A 19,246-nucleotide genomic window follows, 5' to 3' on the forward strand; every position below is an offset into this window, starting at 1 on the left:
AAATATGTATATATAATATAATAAAAACTTATAGAAAGAACAATATATATTGAAAATTGTGTTATAAAAAAGTTGTACTTTTTCTTTAACATCAATTATAAACTTGTTATATTAGTGGCGAAACAAGTAAAAATTAAAGAACGTATACGAATGCCATATAAAAATGGCCGTATTCGAATTAAAATAGAATTATTTCACAAAGCAAAAAAAAAATATTGAATTAAAATCAATATTTAAGAAAAACCGAACATATAATATGGAAATAAAATCTATTATATTTATATTACTAATTTCTATTCAAAAAATATGAATGAAATATGAACGAAAACATTATTCTGGTTGATCCTGCCAGTAGTTATATGCTTGTCTCAAAGATTAAGCCATGCATGTCTAAGTACACACGAATTAAAAGTGAAACCGCAAAAGGCTCATTATATCAGTTATGGTTCCTTAGATCGTTAACAGTTACTTGGATAACTGTGGTAATTCTAGAGCTAATACATGCAATTAAAACATGAACCTTATGGGACATGTGCTTTTATTAGGCTAAAACCAAGCGATCGCAAGATCGTTATATTGGTTGAACTCTAGATAACATGCAGATCGTATGGTCTTGTACCGACGACAGATCTTTCAAATGTCTGCCCTATCAACTTTTGATGGTAGTATCTAGGACTACCATGGTTGCAACGGGTAACGGGGAATCAGGGTTCGATTCCGGAGAGGGAGCCTGAGAAACGGCTACCACATCTAAGGAAGGCAGCAGGCGCGTAAATTACCCACTCCCAGCTCGGGGAGGTAGTGACGAAAAATAACAATACAGGACTCATATCCGAGGCCCTGTAATTGGAATGAGTACACTTTAAATCCTTTAACAAGGACCAATTGGAGGGCAAGTCTGGTGCCAGCAGCCGCGGTAATTCCAGCTCCAATAGCGTATATTAAAGTTGTTGCGGTTAAAACGTTCGTAGTTGAACTTGTGCTTCATACGGGTAGTACAACTTACAATTGTGGTTAGTACTATACCTTTATGTATGTAAGCGTATTACCGGTGGAGTTCTTATATGTGTTTAAATACTTGTATTTTTTCATATGTTCCTCCTATTTAAAAACCTGCATTAGTGCTCTTAAACGAGTGTTATTGTGGGCCGGTACAATTACTTTGAACAAATTAGAGTGCTTAAAGCAGGCTTCAAATGCCTGAATATTCTGTGCATGGGATAATGAAATAAGACCTCTGTTCTGCTTTCATTGGTTTTCAGATCAAGAGGTAATGATTAATAGAAGCAGTTTGGGGGCATTAGTATTACGACGCGAGAGGTGAAATTCTTGGACCGTCGTAAGACTAACTTAAGCGAAAGCATTTGCCAAAGATGTTTTCATTAATCAAGAACGAAAGTTAGAGGTTCGAAGGCGATCAGATACCGCCCTAGTTCTAACCATAAACGATGCCAGCTAGCAATTGGGTGTAGCTACTTTTATGGCTCTCTCAGTCGCTTCCCGGGAAACCAAAGCTTTTGGGCTCCGGGGGAAGTATGGTTGCAAAGCTGAAACTTAAAGGAATTGACGGAAGGGCACCACCAGGAGTGGAGCCTGCGGCTTAATTTGACTCAACACGGGAAAACTTACCAGGTCCGAACATAAGTGTGTAAGACAGATTGATAGCTCTTTCTCGAATCTATGGGTGGTGGTGCATGGCCGTTCTTAGTTCGTGGAGTGATTTGTCTGGTTAATTCCGATAACGAACGAGACTCAAATATATTAAATAGATATCTTCAGGATTATGGTGTTGAAGCTTATATAGCCTTCATTCATGGTGGCAGTAAAATGTTTATTGTGTTTGAATGTGTTTATATAAGTGGAGCCGTACCTGTTGGTTTGTCCCATTATAAGGACACTAGCTTCTTAAATGGACAAATTGCGTCTAGCAATAATGAGATTGAGCAATAACAGGTCTGTGATGCCCTTAGATGTCCTGGGCTGCACGCGCGCTACAATGAAAGTATCAACGTGTATTTCCTAGACCGAGAGGTCCGGGTAAACCGCTGAACCACTTTCATGCTTGGGATTGTGAACTGAAACTGTTCACATGAACTTGGAATTCCCAGTAAGTGTGAGTCATTAACTCGCATTGATTACGTCCCTGCCCTTTGTACACACCGCCCGTCGCTACTACCGATTGAATTATTTAGTGAGGTCTCCGGACGTGATCACTGTGACGCCTTGTGTGTTACGGTTGTTTCGCAAAAGTTGACCGAACTTGATTATTTAGAGGAAGTAAAAGTCGTAACAAGGTTTCCGTAGGTGAACCTGCGGAAGGATCATTATTGTATAATATCCTTACCGTTAATAAAAAAATTTGTTAATACAAATTTAATACAAATTACCAATATATATATATATATACATAATAATTGTAATAATAATTATACAAAAAATATGATCTTAAAAGTAAAAGATCAAATAAATTTCGAACAAGCAAATCGAAATATTGTAATAATATAATATTATTACAAATAAATTAAATAGAAACAAACATAAAATTCGAACAAGCAAATCGAATTATTAAGATAATAAAATATATTTTATATATTTATTATAAACTTTTGTGTGTATATGGACCATAATATACACGCGTTGCGAGATGTATTGGCCAACTAATTTGATGATGATCATACATTGGATAATGCAACAACCTAAAATATACAATGTTGTACCTGGTTTCAGGTTAATGTTTTATATAAAATTATCAATATATATTAACAAACAAATGCCATTACAAATAATACTTTGATATATATTGTTTATATAAAACTAAGACATTTCGCAGCATTTATTTTAGGTATATAAATACATTTATTGAAGGAATTGATATATGCCAGTAAAATGGTGTATTTTTAATTTCTTTCAATAAAAACATATTTGACCAAATTTAAAACCAATATTATAAAACTCTAAGCGGTGGATCACTCGGCTCATGGGTCGATGAAGAACGCAGCAAACTGTGCGTCATCGTGTGAACTGCAGGACACATGAACATCGACATTTTGAACGCATATCGCAGTCCATGCTGTTATGTACTTTAATTAATTTTATAGTGCTGCTTGGACTACATATGGTTGAGGGTTGTAAGACTATGCTAATTAAGTTGTTTATACAAATTTTATAATAAAATTTTATAAGCATATGGTATATTATTGGATAAAAATAATTTAATTATTTTATTCATAATATTAACAAATATATGAAAAACATTATCTCACAATAGTAATTAAACTTTGAGAAAAACGAAGAGGAATATTTTCTTTTTCAATCAAAGAATACTGAGAAATGTCTAGCATAAAATATTATCTAGAATTGTCTCTTATTAATGATTTGAAATATGAAAAACGTTGACAATATTATTATTCTTCGTTAATTCGTTACAAATAAATGCCATTAATATATATATACGTCAGCTTTAAACGAATTTAATAAAATGTTTTATCATTATATATAAAGAATTAATTGCAAATAAAAGTTATATACAACCTCAACTCATATGGGACTACCCCCTGAATTTAAGCATATTAATTAGGGGAGGAAAAGAAACTAACAAGGATTTTCTTAGTAGCGGCGAGCGAAAAGAAATCAGTTCAGCACTAAGTCACTTTGTCTATATGGCAAATGTGAGATGCAGTGTATGGAGCGTCAATATTCTAGTATGAGAAATTAACGATTTAAGTCCTTCTTAAATGAGGCCATTTACCCATAGAGGGTGCCAGGCCCGTATAACGTTAATGATTACTAGATGATGTTTCCAAAGAGTCGTGTTGCTTGATAGTGCAGCACTAAGTGGGTGGTAAACTCCATCTAAAACTAAATATAACCATGAGACCGATAGTAAACAAGTACCGTGAGGGAAAGTTGAAAAGAACTCTGAATAGAGAGTTAAACAGTACGTGAAACTGCTTAGAGGTTAAGCCCGATGAACCTGAATATCCGTTATGGAAAATTCATCATTAAAATTGTAATATTTAAACAATATTATGATAATAGTGTGCATTTTTTCCATATAAGGACATTGTAATCTATTAGCATACCAAATTTATCATAAAATATAACTTATAGTTTATTCAAATTAAATTGCTTGCATTTTAACACAGAATAAATGTTATTAATTTGATAAAGTGCTGATAGATTTATATGAATACAGTGCGTTAATTTTTCGGAATTATATAATGGCATGATTATCATTGATTTTTGTGTTTATTATATGCACTTGTAGGATTAACAATGCGAAAGATTCAGGATACCTTCGGGACCCGTCTTGAAACACGGACCAAGGAGTCTAACATATGTGCAAGTTATTGGGATATAAACCTAATAGCGTAATTAACTTGACTAATAATGGGATTAGTTTTTTAACTATTTATAGCTAATTAACACAATCCCGGGGCGTTCTATATAGTTATGTATAATGATATTTATATTATTTATGCCTCTAACTGGAACGTACCTTGAGCATATATGCTGTGACCCGAAAGATGGTGAACTATACTTGATCAGGTTGAAGTCAGGGGAAACCCTGATGGAAGACCGAAACAGTTCTGACGTGCAAATCGATTGTCAGAATTGAGTATAGGGGCGAAAGACCAATCGAACCATCTAGTAGCTGGTTCCTTCCGAAGTTTCCCTCAGGATAGCTGGTGCATTTTAATATTATATAAAATAATCTTATCTGGTAAAGCGAATGATTAGAGGCCTTAGGGTCGAAACGATCTTAACCTATTCTCAAACTTTAAATGGGTAAGAACCTTAACTTTCTTGATATGAAGTTTAAGGTTATGATATAATGTGCCCAGTGGGCCACTTTTGGTAAGCAGAACTGGCGCTGTGGGATGAACCAAACGTAATGTTACGGTGCCCAAATTAACAACTCATGCAGATACCATGAAAGGCGTTGGTTGCTTAAAACAGCAGGACGGTGATCATGGAAGTCGAAATCCGCTAAGGAGTGTGTAACAACTCACCTGCCGAAGCAACTAGCCCTTAAAATGGATGGCGCTTAAGTTGTATACCTATACATTACCGCTAAAGTAGATGATTTATATTACTTGTGATATAAATTTTGAAACTTTAGTGAGTAGGAAGGTACAATGGTATGCGTAGAAGTGTTTGGCGTAAGCCTGCATGGAGCTGCCATTGGTACAGATCTTGGTGGTAGTAGCAAATAATCGAATGAGACCTTGGAGGACTGAAGTGGAGAAGGGTTTCGTGTGAACAGTGGTTGATCACGAGTTAGTCGGTCCTAAGTTCAAGGCGAAAGCCGAAAATTTTCAAGTAAAACCAAAAACGCAATATATACAAATCAAGCTAATATAATATACTTGAATAATTTTGAACGAAAGGGAATACGGTTCCAATTCCGTAACCTGTTGAGTATCCGTTTGTTATTAAATATGGGCCTCGTGCTCATCCTGGCAACAGGAACGACCATAAAGAAGCCGTCGAGAGATATCGGAAGAGTTTTCTTTTCTGTTTTATAGCCGTACTACCATGGAAGTCTTTCGCAGAGAGATATGGTAGATGGGCTAGAAGAGCATGACATATACTGTTGTGTCGATATTTTCTCCTCGGACCTTGAAAATTTATGGTGGGGACACGCAAACTTCTCAACAGGCCGTACCAATATCCGCAGCTGGTCTCCAAGGTGAAGAGTCTCTAGTCGATAGAATAATGTAGGTAAGGGAAGTCGGCAAATTAGATCCGTAACTTCGGGATAAGGATTGGCTCTGAAGATTGAGATAGTCGGGCTTGATTGGGAAACAATAACATGGTTTATGTGCTCGTTCTGGGTAAATAGAGTTTCTAGCATTTATGTTAGTTACTTGTTCCCCGGATAGTTAGTTACGTAGCCAATTGTGGAACTTTCTTGCTAAAATTTTTAAGAATACTAATTGGGTCAAACCAATTAGTTCTTATTAATTATAACGATTATCAATTAACAATCAATTCAGAACTGGCACGGACTTGGGGAATCCGACTGTCTAATTAAAACAAAGCATTGTGATGGCCCTAGCGGGTGTTGACACAATGTGATTTCTGCCCAGTGCTCTGAATGTCAAAGTGAAGAAATTCAAGTAAGCGCGGGTCAACGGCGGGAGTAACTATGACTCTCTTAAGGTAGCCAAATGCCTCGTCATCTAATTAGTGACGCGCATGAATGGATTAACGAGATTCCTACTGTCCCTATCTACTATCTAGCGAAACCACAGCCAAGGGAACGGGCTTGGAATAATTAGCGGGGAAAGAAGACCCTTTTGAGCTTGACTCTAATCTGGCAGTGTAAGGAGACATAAGAGGTGTAGAATAAGTGGGAGATATTAGACTTCGGTTTGGTATCGTCAATGAAATACCACTACTCTTATTGTTTCCTTACTTACTTGATTAAATGGAACGTGTATCATTTCCTAGCCATTATACGGATATATTTATTATATCTTATGGTATTGGGTTTTGATGCAAGCTTCTTGATCAAAGTATCACGAGTTTGTTATATAATCGCAAACAAATTCTTTAATAAAACGGTGCATTTATGTATTTTTGATTTGAAAATTTGGTATAACTCCAATTACTCAGGTATGATCCAATTCAAGGACATTGCCAGGTAGGGAGTTTGACTGGGGCGGTACATCTCTCAAATAATAACGGAGGTGTCCCAAGGCCAGCTCAGTGCGGACAGAAACCACACATAGAGCAAAAGGGCAAATGCTGACTTGATCTCGGTGTTCAGTACACACAGGGACAGCAAAAGCTCGGCCTATCGATCCTTTTGGTTTAAAGAGTTTTTAACAAGAGGTGTCAGAAAAGTTACCATAGGGATAACTGGCTTGTGGCGGCCAAGCGTTCATAGCGACGTCGCTTTTTGATCCTTCGATGTCGGCTCTTCCTATCATTGTGAAGCAAAATTCACCAAGCGTTGGATTGTTCACCCATGCAAGGGAACGTGAGCTGGGTTTAGACCGTCGTGAGACAGGTTAGTTTTACCCTACTAATGACAAAACGTTGTTGCGACAGCATTCCTGCGTAGTACGAGAGGAACCGCAGGTACGGACCAATGGCACAATACTTGTTCGAGCGAACAGTGGTATGACGCTACGTCCGTTGGATTATGCCTGAACGCCTCTAAGGTCGTATCCGTGCTGGACTGCAATGATAAATAAGGGGCAATTTGCATTGTATGGCTTCTAAACCATTTAAAGTTTATAATTTACTTTATAAACGACAATGGATGTGATGCCAATGTAATTTGTAACATAGTAAATTGGGAGGATCTTCGATCACCTGATGCCGCGCTAGTTACATATAAAAGCATTATTTAATACAATGACAAAGCCTAGAATCAATTGTAAACGACTTTTGTAACAGGCAAGGTGTTGTAAGTGGTTGAGCAGCTGCCATACTGCGATCCACTGAAGCTTATCCTTTGCTTGATGATTCGATAATAAACATAAATTTAATTGTGTTTATTTTGTTTGGCTTTTTTAAGTCAGAATATATATATATATAAAATATATATATATAAAATAATAATTATATTTAAATAAATTTTATTTAAATATATTTAACAATGGTAGCCATATGTATCGTCATCCTATTAGTGACGCGTATAAAAATATTCTAAGTCCGAACATGCAAATAAGAGACATATGCAAGTATATGTACTTCTTAAGGTAGCCAACTGAATCGTCATCCTATTAGTGACGTGTATACAAATATTCTAAGTCCGAACATACAAGTAAGAGACATATGCAAGTATATGTACCTCTTAAGGTAGCCAACTGAATCGTCATCCTATTAGTGACGTGTATAAAAATATTCTAAGTCCGAACATACAAATAAGAGACATATGCAAGTATATGTACCTCTTAAGGTAGCCAACTGAATCGTCATCCTATTAGTGACGCGTATAAAAATATTCTAAGTCCGAACATGCAAATAAGAGACATATGCAAGTATATGTACCTCTTAAGGTAGCCAACTGAATCGTCATCCTATTAGTGACGTGTATAAAAATATTCTAAGTCCGAACATACAAGTAAGAGACATATGCAAGTATATGTACCTCTTAAGGTAGCCAACTGAATCGTCATCCTATTAGTGACGTGTATAAAAATATTCTAAGTCCGAACATACAAGTAAGAGACATATGCAAGTATATGTACCTCTTAAGGTAGCCAACTGAATCGTCATCCTATTAGTGACGTGTATAAAAATATTCTAAGTCCGAACATGCAAGTAAGAGACATATGCAAGTCAATGTTCCTCTTAAAATAGATGATTGAATCGTCATCCTATTAGTGACGTGTATAAAAATATTCCAAGTCCAAACATGAGTTATATGGATATGAAAATAATATTAAGTTCTAGTATGGATATGAAAAAAATGAGTTATATGGATATGGGAAAAATAACAAGTTCTAGTATGGATATGAAAAAAATGAGTTATGTGGATATGGGAAAAATAATAAGTTCTAGTATGGATATGAAAAAAAAAATGAGTTATATGGATATGGAAAAGAATACAGAGTTCTAGTATGGATATGGAAAAATGAGTTATATGAATATGGGAAAAATGATAAGTTCTAGTATGGATATGAAAAAATATTGAGTTATATGGATATTAAAGAAATAATAAGTTCTAGTATGGATATGGAAAAAAATTAGTTATATTGATATGCTAAATAATGAGTTATATGCATATGGGAAAAATACTAAGTTGTAGTATGGATATGGGAAGAATACTGAGTTCTAGTATGGATATGGGAAAAATAATCAGTTCTAGTATGGATATGAAAAAATATTGAGTTTTATGGATATTGAAGAGATAATAAGCTCTAGTATGGATATGGAAAAAATTAATTATATTGTAATAGTAAATAATAAGTTATATGGATATAGGAAGAAAATTAGGTTCTAGTATGGATATGAAAAAAATTAGTTCTATGGATATGGGAAAAATAAAAAGTTCTGGTATGGATATGGAAAAATATTAAGTTATATGGATATTAAAGAAATAATAAGTTCTAGTATGGATATGGAATAAAATGAGTTGTAGAGATATGGCAAAAATATAATGTTCTAGTATGGATATGAAAAAAATTAGTTATATGAATATGGGAAAATTTATAAGTTCTAGTATGGATATGGGAAAAAGAATAAGTTCTAGTATGGATATGAAAAAATATTGAGTTATATGAATATTAAAGAAATAATAAGTTCTAGTATGAATATGGAAAAATATTATTTATATTGATATGGTAAATAATGATTTATATGGATATGGGATAAATACTAAATTCTAGTGTGGATATGGAAAAAACGAGTTATATGGATATGGGAAAAATAATAAGTTCAAGTATGGATATGGAAAAAAATTAGTTTAATAGTTATAGGTATGGAAAAAAAATTAATTATATAGATATAGAACAAAAAATAAGTTATATGGATATGGTGGCATCAGTACGAAATATGCCCAATTTACATACACCGGAGCCGCAGTACGATAAATACCCAATATTTAGACGTCGTGGCCAAAAACATATATAGGGAGGCAGTGCTCGCCGACCGGCCGTATTGTTCAAAATTTATGTTTATCATATTATTTTGGCAATGCTATATATAAATGATATCTTATACATATAATTCAATTATAGCGATATGGAAATACCATATTATATGTATAAAGAAAAAAAATGTATAATAAAATATACATTGACATACAAATATGGCTAGTTGTATGGATATGCCGTATTCATTATATGGATACGGCATATAGATTATATAAATATGACCAAAAAATATTTTATATTGATATGGCAAATAAAGAAATTACTTGAATATGGAAATAAAAGAAGTTATATTGATATGGAAGAAAATAATGAGTCATATAGATATGTTGGCATCAGTACGAAATATGCCCAATTTACATACACCGGGGCCGCAGTACGAAAAATACCCAATATTTAGACGTCGTGGCCAAAAACATATATAGGGAGGCAGTGCTCGCCGACCGGCCGTATTGTTCAAAATTTATGTTTATCATATTATTTTGGCAATGCTATATATAAATGATATCTTATACATATAATTCAATTATAGCGATATGGAAATACCATATTATATGTATAAAGAAAAAAAATGTATAATAAAATATACATTGACATACTAATATGGCTAGTTGTATGGATATGCCGTATTCATTATATGGATACGGCATATAGATTATATAAATATGACCAAAAAATATTTTATATTGATATGGCAAATAAAGAAATTACTTGATTATGGAAATAAAAGAAGTTATATTGATATGGAAGAAAATAATGAGTCATATAGATATGTTGGCATCAGTACGAAATATGCCCAATTTACATACACCGGGGCCGCAGTACGAAAAATACCCAATATTTAGACGTCGTGGCCAAAAACATATATAGGGAGGCAGTGCTCGCCGACCGGCCGTATTGTTCAAAATTTATGTTTATCATATTATTTTGGCAATGCTATATATAAATGATATCTTATACATATAATTCAATTATAGCGATATGGAAATACCATATTATATGTATAAAGAAAAAAAATGTATAATAAAATATACATTGACATACAAATATGGCTAGTTGTATGGATATGCCGTATTCATTATATGGCTACGGCATATAGATTATATAAATATGACCAAAAAATATTTTAAATTGATATGGCAAATAAAGAAATTACTTGAATATGGAAATAAAAGAAGTTATATTGATATGGAAGAAAATAATGAGTCATATAGATATGTTGGCATCAGTACGAAATATGCCCAATTTACATACACCGGGGCCGCAGTACGAAAAATACCCAATATTTAGACGTCGTGGCCAAAAACATATATAGGGAGGCAGTGCTCGCCGACCGGCCGTATTGTTCAAAATTTATGTTTATCATATTATTTTGGCAATGCTATATATAAATGATATCTTATACATATAATTCAATTATAGCGATATGGAAATACCATATTATATGTATAAAGAAAAAAAATGTATAATAAAATATACATTGACATACAAATATGGCTAGTTGTATGGATATGCCGTATTCATTATATGGATACGGCATATAGATTATATGGATATGACCAAAAAATAATTCATAAAGAAATTATATGAATATGGCAGAAATAATTGGTTATATTAATATGATCAAATAATACTTTATATAAAAAAGTGAATATCTTTGGTTGGGTGGCAAAGAGAATTAAATATGCCCGATATATAGACGTCGTGGCCAAAAACTACTATAGGGTGAAGTGCTTGTCTGTTGGTCTATATATATACATATAATATTTTATGCGTACACATTATTATTATAGATAGTTAATATCTATCGTATGGGTGGCAAACGGAATTAAATAATTTCGATATTTAGACGTCGTGGCCAAAAACTACTATAGGATGGTCAGTGGTTGTCCACCAATTAATTATTGAACAAACCATATGAATATCATATGCTGTTGTCAATATAATGTATATCAATAATAATAAAAAATAAGGATGGTACAGTAAGTAGTCCATCTACTATTGAACAAAATATATTATAATATATACTTTTGTTATCAATAGAACAACATATATTAAAATCAAAATATTATCCGTATAAATTTGTTTCTTAAATGAAATTAAGACTTGGCTACGCGGTTAATATTATAAACCCATGATAATAAGGTGAAACAGAGGTCAAGTTTCTATTATATATAGAATAACAAATTGTTTCCGACTTTTATCGTTAATCTTTGGTGGCAGGTATATATGATAATTTATATTAAATTATTATATCCCCTGTCGTTTGGGCACAGAGTATCGCTTGCCGGTACAATGTGTTTACAAAAAGCATTATAATAAAATATAATTGCAATATTAGTGATCAAAATAATTTCATATGCGCTCGGTTTTATATCATATATTACCAGAGAGTTATATGGAAAAGATAAATTTTAAATTTATCATCAAAATGCAAATGATTTAACTCAATATTTATATTGGTTAAACAAAAATTGTACATGTGTGGATACAATAATTATGTATGTTGAACAAAAATGATATTTTAGAATGAAATATGTATATATAATATAATAAAAACTTATAGAAAGAACAATATATATTGAAAATTGTGTTATAAAAAAGTTGTACTTTTTCTTTAACATCAATTATAAACTTGTTATATTAGTGGCGAAACAAGTAAAAATTAAAGAACGTATACGAATGCCATATAAAAATGGCCGTATTCGAATTAAAATAGAATTATTTCACAAAGCAAAAAAAAAATATTGAATTAAAATCAATATTTAAGAAAAACCGAACATATAAAATGGAAATAAAATCTATTATATTTATATTACTAATTTCTATTCAAAAAATATGAATGAAATATGAACGAAAACATTATTCTGGTTGATCCTGCCAGTAGTTATATGCTTGTCTCAAAGATTAAGCCATGCATGTCTAAGTACACACGAATTAAAAGTGAAACCGCAAAAGGCTCATTATATCAGTTATGGTTCCTTAGATCGTTAACAGTTACTTGGATAACTGTGGTAATTCTAGAGCTAATACATGCAATTAAAACATGAACCTTATGGGACATGTGCTTTTATTAGGCTAAAACCAAGCGATCGCAAGATCGTTATATTGGTTGAACTCTAGATAACATGCAGATCGTATGGTCTTGTACCGACGACAGATCTTTCAAATGTCTGCCCTATCAACTTTTGATGGTAGTATCTAGGACTACCATGGTTGCAACGGGTAACGGGGAATCAGGGTTCGATTCCGGAGAGGGAGCCTGAGAAACGGCTACCACATCTAAGGAAGGCAGCAGGCGCGTAAATTACCCACTCCCAGCTCGGGGAGGTAGTGACGAAAAATAACAATACAGGACTCATATCCGAGGCCCTGTAATTGGAATGAGTACACTTTAAATCCTTTAACAAGGACCAATTGGAGGGCAAGTCTGGTGCCAGCAGCCGCGGTAATTCCAGCTCCAATAGCGTATATTAAAGTTGTTGCGGTTAAAACGTTCGTAGTTGAACTTGTGCTTCATACGGGTAGTACAACTTACAATTGTGGTTAGTACTATACCTTTATGTATGTAAGCGTATTACCGGTGGAGTTCTTATATGTGTTTAAATACTTGTATTTTTTCATATGTTCCTCCTATTTAAAAACCTGCATTAGTGCTCTTAAACGAGTGTTATTGTGGGCCGGTACAATTACTTTGAACAAATTAGAGTGCTTAAAGCAGGCTTCAAATGCCTGAATATTCTGTGCATGGGATAATGAAATAAGACCTCTGTTCTGCTTTCATTGGTTTTCAGATCAAGAGGTAATGATTAATAGAAGCAGTTTGGGGGCATTAGTATTACGACGCGAGAGGTGAAATTCTTGGACCGTCGTAAGACTAACTTAAGCGAAAGCATTTGCCAAAGATGTTTTCATTAATCAAGAACGAAAGTTAGAGGTTCGAAGGCGATCAGATACCGCCCTAGTTCTAACCATAAACGATGCCAGCTAGCAATTGGGTGTAGCTACTTTTATGGCTCTCTCAGTCGCTTCCCGGGAAACCAAAGCTTTTGGGCTCCGGGGGAAGTATGGTTGCAAAGCTGAAACTTAAAGGAATTGACGGAAGGGCACCACCAGGAGTGGAGCCTGCGGCTTAATTTGACTCAACACGGGAAAACTTACCAGGTCCGAACATAAGTGTGTAAGACAGATTGATAGCTCTTTCTCGAATCTATGGGTGGTGGTGCATGGCCGTTCTTAGTTCGTGGAGTGATTTGTCTGGTTAATTCCGATAACGAACGAGACTCAAATATATTAAATAGATATCTTCAGGATTATGGTGTTGAAGCTTATATAGCCTTCATTCATGGTGGCAGTAAAATGTTTATTGTGTTTGAATGTGTTTATATAAGTGGAGCCGTACCTGTTGGTTTGTCCCATTATAAGGACACTAGCTTCTTAAATGGACAAATTGCGTCTAGCAATAATGAGATTGAGCAATAACAGGTCTGTGATGCCCTTAGATGTCCTGGGCTGCACGCGCGCTACAATGAAAGTATCAACGTGTATTTCCTAGACCGAGAGGTCCGGGTAAACCGCTGAACCACTTTCATGCTTGGGATTGTGAACTGAAACTGTTCACATGAACTTGGAATTCCCAGTAAGTGTGAGTCATTAACTCGCATTGATTACGTCCCTGCCCTTTGTACACACCGCCCGTCGCTACTACCGATTGAATTATTTAGTGAGGTCTCCGGACGTGATCACTGTGACGCCTTGTGTGTTACGGTTGTTTCGCAAAAGTTGACCGAACTTGATTATTTAGAGGAAGTAAAAGTCGTAACAAGGTTTCCGTAGGTGAACCTGCGGAAGGATCATTATTGTATAATATCCTTACCGTTAATAAAAAAATTTGTTAATACAAATTTAATACAAATTACCAATATATATATATATATACATAATAATTATAATAATAATTATACCAAAAATATGATCTTAAAAGTAAAAGATCAAATAAATTTCGAACAAGCAAATCGAAATATTGTAATAATATAATATTATTACAAATAAATTAAATAGAAACAAACATAAAATTCGAACAAGCAAATCGAATTATTAATATAATAAAATATATTTTATATATTTATTATAAACTTTTGTGTGTATATGGACCATAATATACACGCGTTGCGAGATGTATTGGCCAACTAATTTGATGATGATCATACATTGGATAATGCAACAACCTAAAATATACAATGTTGTACCTGGTTTCAGGTTAATGTTTTATATAAAATTATCAATATATATTAACAAACAAATGCCATTACAAATAATACTTTGATATATATTGTTTATATAAAACTAAGACATTTCGCAGCATTTATTTTAGGTATATAAATACATTTATTGAAGGAATTGATATATGCCAGTAAAATGGTGTATTTTTAATTTCTTTCAATAAAAACATATTTGACCAAATTTAAAACCAATATTATAAAACTCTAAGCGGTGGATCACTCGGCTCATGGGTCGATGAAGAACGCAGCAAACTGTGCGTCATCGTGTGAACTGCAGGACACATGAACATCGACATTTTGAACGCATATCGCAGTCCATGCTGTTATGTACTTTAATTAATTTTATAGTGCTGCTTGGACTACATATGGTTGAGGGTTGTAAGACTATGCTAATTAAGTTGTTTATACAAATTTTATAATAAAATTTTATAAGCATATGGTATATTATTGGATAAAAATAATTTAATTATTTTATTCATAATATTAACAAATATATGAAAAACATTATCTCACAATAGTAATTAAACTTTGAGAAAAACGAAGAGGAATATTTTCTTTTTCAATCAAATAATACTGAGAAATGTCTAGCATAAAATATTATCTAGAATTGTCTCTTATTAATGATTTGAAATATGAAAAACGTTGACAATATTATTATTCTTCGTTAATTCGTTACAAATAAATGCCATTAATATATATATACGTCAGCTTTAAACGAATTTAATAAAATGTTTTATCATTATATATAAAGAATTAATTGCAAATAAAAGTTATATACAACCTCAACTCATATGGGACTACCCCCTGAATTTAAGCATATTAATTAGGGGAGGAAAAGAAACTAACAAGGATTTTCTTAGTAGCGGCGAGCGAAAAGAAATCAGTTCAGCACTAAGTCACTTTGTCTATATGGCAAATGTGAGATGCAGTGTATGGAGCGTCAATATTCTAGTATGAGAAATTAACGATTTAAGTCCTTCTTAAATGAGGCCATTTACCCATAGAGGGTGCCAGGCCCGTATAACGTTAATGATTACTAGATGATGTTTCCAAAGAGTCGTGTTGCTTGATAGTGCAGCACTAAGTGGGTGGTAAACTCCATCTAAAACTAAATATAACCATGAGACCGATAGTAAACAAGTACCGTGAGGGAAAGTTGAAAAGAACTCTGAATAGAGAGTTAAACAGTACGTGAAACTGCTTAGAGGTTAAGCCCGATGAACCTGAATATCCGTTATGGAAAATTCATCATTAAAATTGTAATATTTAAACAATATTATGATAATAGTGTGCATTTTTTCCATATAAGGACATTGTAATCTATTAGCATACCAAATTTATCATAAAATATAACTTATAGTTTATTCAAATTAAATTGCTTGCATTTTAACACAGAATAAATGTTATTAATTTGATAAAGTGCTGATAGATTTATATGAATACAGTGCGTTAATTTTTCGGAATTATATAATGGCATGATTATCATTGATTTTTGTGTTTATTATATGCACTTGTAGGATTAACAATGCGAAAGATTCAGGATACCTTCGGGACCCGTCTTGAAACACGGACCAAGGAGTCTAACATATGTGCAAGTTATTGGGATATAAACCTAATAGCGTAATTAACTTGACTAATAATGGGATTAGTTTTTTAACTATTTATAGCTAATTAACACAATCCCGGGGCGTTCTATATAGTTATGTATAATGATATTTATATTATTTATGCCTCTAACTGGAACGTACCTTGAGCATATATGCTGTGACCCGAAAGATGGTGAACTATACTTGATCAGGTTGAAGTCAGGGGAAACCCTGATGGAAGACCGAAACAGTTCTGACGTGCAAATCGATTGTCAGAATTGAGTATAGGGGCGAAAGACCAATCGAACCATCTAGTAGCTGGTTCCTTCCGAAGTTTCCCTCAGGATAGCTGGTGCATTTTAATATTATATAAAATAATCTTATCTGGTAAAGCGAATGATTAGAGGCCTTAGGGTCGAAACGATCTTAACCTATTCTCAAACTTTAAATGGGTAAGAACCTTAACTTTCTTGATATGAAGTTTAAGGTTATGATATAATGTGCCCAGTGGGCCACTTTTGGTAAGCAGAACTGGCGCTGTGGGATGAACCAAACGTAATGTTACGGTGCCCAAATTAACAACTCATGCAGATACCATGAAAGGCGTTGGTTGCTTAAAACAGCAGGACGGTGATCATGGAAGTCGAAATCCGCTAAGGAGTGTGTAACAACTCACCTGCCGAAGCAACTAGCCCTTAAAATGGATGGCGCTTAAGTTGTATACCTATACATTACCGCTAAAGTAGATGATTTATATTACTTGTGATATAAATTTTGAAACTTTAGTGAGTAGGAAGGTACAATGGTATGCGTAGAAGTGTTTGGCGTAAGCCTGCATGGAGCTGCCATTGGTACAGATCTTGGTGGTAGTAGCAAATAATCGAATGAGACCTTGGAGGACTGAAGTGGAGAAGGGTTTCGTGTGAACAGTGGTTGATCACGAGTTAGTCGGTCCTAAGTTCAAGGCGAAAGCCGAAAATTTTCAAGTAAAACCAAAAACGCAATATATACAAATCAAGCTAATATAATATACTTGAATAATTTTGAACGAAAGGGAATACGGTTCCAATTCCGTAACCTGTTGAGTATCCGTTTGTTATTAAATATGGGCCTCGTGCTCATCCTGGCAACAGGAACGACCATAAAGAAGCCGTCGAGAGATATCGGAAGAGTTTTCTTTTCTGTTTTATAGCCGTACTACCATGGAAGTCTTTCGCAGAGAGATATGGTAGATGGGCTAGAAGAGCATGACATATACTGTTGTGTCGATATTTTCTCCTCGGACCTTGAAAATTTATGGTGGGGACACGCAAACTTCTCAACAGGCCGTACCAATATCCGCAGCTGGTCTCCAAGGTGAAGAGTCTCTAGTCGATAGAATAATGTAGGTAAGGGAAGTCGGCAAATTAGATCCGTAACTTCGGGATAAGGATTGGCTCTGAAGATTGAGATAGTCGGGCTTGATTGGGAAACAATAACATGGTTTATGTGCTCGTTCTGGGTAAATAGAGTTTCTAGCATTTATGTTAGTTACTTGTTCCCCGGATAGTTAGTTACGTAGCCAATTGTGGAACTTTCTTGCTAAAATTTTTAAGAATACTAATTGGGTCAAACCAATTAGTTCTTATTAATTATAACGATTATCAATTAACAATCAATTCAGAACTGGCACGGACTTGGGGAATCCGACTGTCTAATTAAAACAAAGCATTGTGATGGCCCTAGCGGGTGTTGACACAATGTGATTTCTGCCCAGTGCTCTGAATGTCAAAGTGAAGAAATTCAAGTAAGCGCGGGTCAACGGCGGGAGTAACTATGACTCTCTTAAGGTAGCCAAATGCCTCGTCATCTAATTAGTGACGCGCATGAATGGATTAACGAGATTCCTACTGTCCCTATCTACTCACAGTCGATTTTGGATTGCTCACGGGAGTAGACGTGTTTTTCGTACGCTCCGCGAGGAAATCGAATATCTGCGGTAATACGCTAGCCACGGTGCTGCAAATAGTGTCGAAATTTGTATTTCGCGTGTGCAAATACGTTGTGCGTGTTTCTGAGTGAAAAAGTGTGCGGACAGTGGGAAATTCGCGTTTTTCCATTCGGGAATTTTCCATCGCACCACGTGCGTGGTGAGAGAGACGCTCTCTTCGAGAGAGGCGTTTGCCTTATTTAGGCACAGACCGCCTGGTAACAGCTGTTGGGTGTGGAACTCGGCTAATAGTGTGTGTCTCGCTAAGTGGTTCAAGCATCGGAGCATCAGCAAATCAGCTGATCGGGCTACCGGATCAGCGAAAAGAGAAACGGGTGTAAGTCCCAACTTAACTAAATTTTTAGTTAGGGTTTTGGCCGATAGATGGCATCATCTATCACCAAAATGGAGCTTGCCGAGTCGGGAAGCGAGAGTGGCAGCAGTCGCGCGTGTAGCTCAACCCGCGGTGGAAGAGGACGCAAGCGTGGCAAGGGGCACAAGGCGACGCCGAGGGAGGCATCGCGTGCGAAGGTGGTCGCCGTGGGTGGTGCGCAGGACACGCCGGAGCCATTCGAGGAAGAGGACGCACCATCGTCCCTTGAGATGCCGACGCACCCAGCTGCACCGGTAGCTGACGACGAGTCTCAGTCCATCGTCGCTAAACTCGCCGCAATGAAGGCCACCGCGAAGGCTGCTGCGAAGGCCGCTGCGATCGCAGTAGCGAACGCCGCCGGAAATGCCACTGGAAATGTCGCCGAGAGTGCCGCCGAAAATGCCGCCGGGAATGCTGCCGCATAT

The 19,246-nt window shown here is 35.0% G+C and overlaps 5 non-coding genes and 1 pseudogene across 5 annotated transcripts; all 6 read left to right on the forward strand.

Annotated features, from left to right (window-relative positions):
- The first annotated feature begins 332 nt into the window (after nt 1–332).
- Nucleotides 333–2,327, forward strand: LOC138914473 (small subunit ribosomal RNA). Its single transcript, XR_011420320.1, has one exon. It is a non-coding gene; the product is annotated as a small subunit ribosomal RNA (ribosomal RNA).
- Nucleotides 2,328–2,950: 623 nt separating this feature from the next.
- LOC138914471 (5.8S ribosomal RNA) lies at nt 2,951–3,129 on the forward strand. Its single transcript, XR_011420318.1, has one exon. It is a non-coding gene; the product is annotated as a 5.8S ribosomal RNA (ribosomal RNA).
- A 398-nt stretch (nt 3,130–3,527) lies between these two features.
- Nucleotides 3,528–7,484, forward strand: LOC138914468 (large subunit ribosomal RNA). The gene has a single exon (XR_011420317.1). It is a non-coding gene; the product is annotated as a large subunit ribosomal RNA (ribosomal RNA).
- A 4,991-nt stretch (nt 7,485–12,475) lies between these two features.
- Nucleotides 12,476–14,470, forward strand: LOC138914474 (small subunit ribosomal RNA). Its single transcript, XR_011420321.1, has one exon. It is a non-coding gene; the product is annotated as a small subunit ribosomal RNA (ribosomal RNA).
- Nucleotides 14,471–15,093: 623 nt separating this feature from the next.
- LOC138914472 (5.8S ribosomal RNA) lies at nt 15,094–15,272 on the forward strand. The gene has a single exon (XR_011420319.1). It is a non-coding gene; the product is annotated as a 5.8S ribosomal RNA (ribosomal RNA).
- Nucleotides 15,273–15,670: 398 nt separating this feature from the next.
- Nucleotides 15,671–18,437, forward strand: LOC138914469 (large subunit ribosomal RNA; annotated as a pseudogene).
- The last annotated feature ends 809 nt before the right edge of the window (nt 18,438–19,246 follow it).

This window comes from Drosophila takahashii, unplaced genomic scaffold, assembly GCF_030179915.1.
Source record: "Drosophila takahashii strain IR98-3 E-12201 unplaced genomic scaffold, DtakHiC1v2 scaffold_20, whole genome shotgun sequence".
NCBI lineage: Eukaryota > Metazoa > Arthropoda > Insecta > Diptera > Drosophilidae > Drosophila > Drosophila takahashii.